Here is a 6,093-nt window from a genome sequence, read left to right on the forward strand (position 1 = left end):
ATGATCATGCTGTTTAATCAGCTTCTTGACCTGTCAGGTGGCTGGATTATTTTATCAAAGGGAAATGCTCACTGACAGGGACGTAAACACATTAGTGCACCAAATTTGAGAGAAATAAGCTGCGTATGTAACATTTCTGGGATCTTTTATTTCAGCTCATGAAACATGGGACCAGCACTTCACATGTTGCGTTTATATTTTTGTTCAGTATAGTTATGACCTGAAACAAACTAAGACCTTATGTAAATAGGTAACACTTTCATGAACAAGCATTAGAAAACAATTTATGAATGTGTTTAAACATTACAATTCATTAGCATGTTATCTAGTATGTATAATAATCAATAAAGCATTTTAAACATTTATGAACATTTATAAAAATTGATAATGGTTCATTAATAAAAGTCAAAGAATTACATTTGAATATGGGTTACGATTATAGTAGAGTTCCACTGTACAACAGACAAGCTCCTTTGAATGAAAAGAAGACAATGGATCAGATAGATGTATAAGGAAGATTGACTTCAAATCTGATTTTTTCAACCGTACTGAGGAATGCCATTTCAAGAAATGTTTATTAGTCAGGCGCTCTTTTTCATAAAATTAAATAAATAAACTTTGCAAAGAGAGCACATTCCAGTAGACGTGTTATTTCACCCAGGACCTTAAATCTGTGACGCTTTTCTCTCGTTCTCGCTCATAGCCCAACGTCGCCGTCTACTGGTGAAAAACTTAACTGTATTGGAAATGGAATCAGGCTTTATGGGGTGCTCATCTATGCACACTTTACACACACTTTACACACACACACATAATCATCATATATGCTGCTGCTACACTGTTTACCATACATCCTGATGCCTAGTCACCTTACCCATATACACTGAACAGTGTTATAGAAATAGTTGCATGTGTTACGCCCCTGAAAACAGGGGAGAAATAATCACGACAGTGATACGGTGTTGTATTCTCAATTCAACGTTTAGTTCAATCATTTCACAAAAGTAACACATTACAAAACAACAGAAAACCCATTATACAAATAACACAGCAAAATATCTTATTAACAACGTACATGTTCATTCACAATCGACATAAAATGGCAGCTACTCTCAGTACGATGCTATTCTTCACTTCAACCGAGCAGGGCTAATATTACTCTCTTCAAACTTAACTCTAACTTCCTCAAGACGTTACTAAGACACACCTTAAACACTCTTGACATGTTAGTGAGTTATAACATTTAAATTACTATTTTTATCATCAATAAAGTACCTGAAAACAGGGGAGAAATAATCACAAGAGTGGTGTTGTATTCTCAATTCAACGTTTAGTTCAATGAGAAAAGACCGCGATTTTCCCCAGGAATATGGGTGGAGACCAGAGCAATCGATCTCCGGCTCATAGATTAAGAGCATTTCGTAGATGACAGATGAACACTTTTAGGCACCACAAAATAAAGTAATCAATATAACGTTTACACATTACTCTCACAATTCGTACCCTTTGACAGATTTGAACTTTAACACAATTATATGAATGTTTTATTTTTATATTTATTTTACCTTTATTTAACCAGGTAGGCAAGTTGAGAACAAGTTCTCATTTACAATTGCGACCTGGCCAAGATAAAGCAAAGCAGTTCGACAGATACAACGACACAGAGTTACACATGGAGTAAAACAAACATACAGTCAATAATACAGTATAAACAAGTCTATATACAATGTGAGCAAATGAGGTGAGAAGGGAGGTAAAGGCAAAAAAGGCCATGGTGGCAAAGTAAATACAATATAGCAAGTAAAACACTGGAATGGTAGTTTTGCAATGGAAGAATGTGCAAAGTAGAAATAAAAATAATGGGGTGCAAAGGAGCAAAATAAATAAATAAATCAAAATTAAATACAGTTGGGAAAGAGGTAGTTGTTTGGGCTAAATTATAGGTGGGCTATGTACAGGTGCAGTAATCTGTGAGCTGCTCTGACAGTTGGTGCTTAAAGCTAGTGAGGGAGATAAGTGTTTCCAGTTTCAGAGATTTTTGTAGTTCGTTCCAGTCACTGGCAGCAGAGAACTGGAAGGAGAGGCGGCCAAAGAAAGAATTGGTTTTGGGGGTGACTAGAGAGATATACCTGCTGGAGCGTGTGCTACAGGTGGGAGATGCTATGGTGACCAGCGAGCTGAGATAAGGGGGGACTTTACCTAGCAGGGTCTTGTAGATGACATGGAGCCAGTGGGTTTGGCGCCGAGTATGAAGCGAGGGCCAGCCAACGAGAGAGTACAGGTCACAATGGTGGGTAGTATATGGGGCTTTGGTGACAAAACGGATTGCACTGTGATAGACTGCATCCAATTCATTGAGTAGGGTATTGGAGGCTATTTTGTAAATGACATCGCCAAAGTCGAGGATTGGTAGGATGGTCAGTTTTACAAGGGTATGTTTGGCAGCATGAGTGAAGGATGCTTTGTTGCGAAATAGGAAGCCAATTCTAGATTTAACTTTGGATTGGAGATGTTTGATATGGGTCTGGAAGGAGAGTTTACAGTCTAACCAGACACCTAAGTATTTGTAGTTGTCCACGTATTCTAAGTCAGAGCCGTCCAGAGTAGTGATGTTGGACAGGTGGGTAAGTGCAGGTAGCGATCGGTTGAAGAGCATGCATTTAGTTTTACTTGTATTTAAGAGCAATTGGAGGCCACAGAAGGAGAGTTGTATGGCATTGAAGCTTGCCTGGAGGGTTGTTAACACAGTGTCCAAAGAAGGGCCGGAAGTATACAGAATGGTGTCGTCTGCGTAGAGGTGGATCAGAGACTCACCAGCAGCAAGAGCGACCTCATTGATGTATACAGAGAAGAGAGTCAGTCCAAGAATTGAACCCTGTGGCACCCCCATAGAGACTGCCAGAGGTCCGGACAGCAGACCCTCCGATTTGACACACTGAACTCTATCAGAGAAGTAGTTGGTGAACCAGGCGAGGCAATCATTTGAGAAACCAAGGCTGTCGAGTCTGCCGATGAGGATGTGGTGATTGACAGAGTCGAAAGCCTTGGCCAGATCAATGAATACGGCTGCACAGTAATGTTTCTTATCGATGGCGGTTAAGATATCGTTTAGGACCTTGAGCGTGGCTGAGGTGCACCCATGACCAGCTCTGAAACCAGATTGCATAGCAGAGAAGGTATGGTGAGATTCGAAATGGTCGGTAATCTGTTTGTTGACTTGGCTTTCAAGACCTTAGAAAGGCACGGTAGGATAGATATAGGTCTGTAGCAGTTTGGGTCAAGAGTGTCCCCCCTTTGAAGAGGGGGATGACCGCAGCTGCTTTCCAATCTTTGGGAATCTCAGACGACACGAAAGAGAGGTTGAACAGGCTAGTAATAGGGGTGGCAACAATTTCGGCAGATAATTTTAGAAAGAAAGGGTCCAGATTGTCTAGCCCGGCTGATTTGTAGGGGTCCAGATTTTGCAGCTCTTTCAGAACATCAGCTGAATGGATTTGGGCGAAGGAGAAATGGGGAAGGCTTGGGCGAGTTGCTGTTGGGGGTGCAGTGCTGTTGACCGGGGTAGGAGTAGCCAGGTGGAAAGCATGGCCAGCCGTAGAAAAATGCTTATTGAAATTCTCAATTATGGTGGATTTATCAGTGGTGACAGTGTTTCCTATCTTCAGTGCAGTGGGCAGCTGGGAGGAGGTGTTCTTATTCTCCATGGAGTTTACAGTGTCCCAGAACTTTTTTGAGTTAGTGTTGCAGGAAGCAAATTTCTGCTTGAAAAAGCTAGCCTTGGCTTTTCTAACTGCCTGTGTATAATGGTTTCTAGCTTCCCTGAACAGCTGCATATCATGGGGGCTGTTCGATGCTAATGCAGAACACCATAGGATGTTTTTGTGTTGGTTAAGGGCAGTCAGGTCTGGGAAGAACCAAGGGCTATATCTGTTCCTGGTTCTAAATTTCTTGAATGGGGCATGTTTATTTAAGATGGTTAGGAAGGCATTTAAAAAAAATATCCAGGCATCCTCTACGGACGGGATGAGATCAATATCCTTCCAGGATACCCCGGCCAGGTCGATTAGAAAGGCCTGCTCGCAGAAGTGTTTCAGGGAGCGTTTTACAGTGATGAGTGGAGGTCGTTTGACCGCTGACCCATTACAGATGCAGGCAATGAGGCAGTGATTGCTGAGATCTTGGTTGAAGACAGCAGAGGTGTATTTAGAGGGAAGTTGGTTAGGATGATATCTATGAGGGTGCCCGTGTTTAAGGCTTTGGGGAGGTACCTGGTAGGTTCATTGATAATTTGTGTGAGATTGAGGGCATCAAGTTTAGATTGTAGGATGGCTGGGGTGTTAAGCATGTTCCAGTTTAGGTCGCCTAGCAGCACGAACTCTGAAGATAGATGGGGGGCAATCAGTTCACATATGGTGTCCAGAGCACAGCTGGGGGCAGAGGGTGGTCTATAGCAGGCGGCAACGGTGAGAGACTTGTTTTTAGAGAGGTGGATTTTTAAAAGTAGAAGTTCAAATTGTTTGGGTACAGACCTGTATAGTAGGACAGAACTCTGCAGGCTATCTTTGCAGTAGATTGCAACACCGCCCCCTTTGGCAGTTCTATCTTGTCTGAAAATGTTGTAGTTTGGAATTAAAATTTCTGAATTTTTGGTGGTCTTCCTAAGCCAGGATTCAGACACAGCTAGAACATCCGGGTTGGCAGAGTGTGCTAAAGCAGTGAATAGAACAAACTTAGGGAGGAGGCTTCTAATGTGACCTAAATATCAATCTCTATCAACTAATACTGAATGCATCTTCTTAACCTTAGATGTTTTAAGATCCTCACATACTATGAACTTACTAATACTTTTTAATGTATAACAGGCTATGAATATTTCCTTTAACCTGTTACACATGGCAGCAATTTGGCTGAAATACAATGTCAGGATCAACTAATATTGATCATAACCTCCTTCACTCACGCCGCCAAGCTTACCCTAGTAAAACTGACTATCCTACCAATCCTCGACTTCGGCGATGTCATCTACAAAATGGCTTCCAACACTCTACTCAGCAAACTGGATGCAGTATATCACAGTGCCATCCGTTTTGTCACTAAAGCACCTTATACCACCCACCACTGCGACTTGTATGCTCTAGTCGGCTGGCCCTCGCTACATATTCGTCGCCAGACCCACTGGCTCCAGGTCATCTACAAGTCCATGCTAGGTAAAGCTCCGCCTTATCTCAGTTCACTGGTCACGATGGCAACACCCATCCGTAGCACGCGCTCCAGCAGGTGTATCTCACTGATCATCCCTAAAGCCAACACCTCATTTGGCCGCCTTTCGTTCCAGTACTCTGCTGCCTGTGACTGGAACGAACTGCAAAAATCGCTGAAGTTGGAGACTTTTATCTCCCTCACCAACTTCAAACATCAGCTATCTGAGCAGCTAACCGATCGCTGCATCTGTACATAGTCTATTGGTAAATAGCCCACCTATTTTCACCTACCTCATCCCCATTCTGTTTTTATTTATTTACTTTTCTGCTCTTTTGCACACCAATATCTCTACCTGTACATGACCATCTGATCATTTATCACTCCAGTGTTAATCTGCAAAATTGTAACTATTCGTCTACCTCCTCATGCCTTTTGCACACATTGTATATAGACTCCCCCTTTGTTTTCTACTGTGTTATTGACTTGTTAATTGTTTATTCCATGTGTAACTCTGTGTTGTCTGCTCACACTGCTATGCTTTATCTTGGCCAGGTCGCAGTTGTAAATGAGAACTTGTTCTCAACTAGCCTACCTGGTTAAATAAAGGTGAAATAAAATTTAAAAAAATAAAAAATAACACACACAAATCGGACAGTATGACATTTAATGTTGGCTATGGTTAGGATTGTGTTTTACAGTTTTTAACAATCGCTAGGACCCATTTCTCAATATTTAGGTCACTTTTTCAAAACTCTTCACACAGTGAGCATAACAGCAGTCTATGTGGGCTAAACTGTGGATCATTTTTCATTGTTTTGGCACAAAATGCATTCAATGACTACATCTTTCAAATTTCCTGAATTCTTTTCTCACTCAGACACGACCACCACC

This window comes from Oncorhynchus tshawytscha, linkage group LG22 (genome assembly GCF_018296145.1).
Source record: "Oncorhynchus tshawytscha isolate Ot180627B linkage group LG22, Otsh_v2.0, whole genome shotgun sequence".
Classification (NCBI taxonomy): domain Eukaryota; kingdom Metazoa; phylum Chordata; class Actinopteri; order Salmoniformes; family Salmonidae; genus Oncorhynchus; species Oncorhynchus tshawytscha.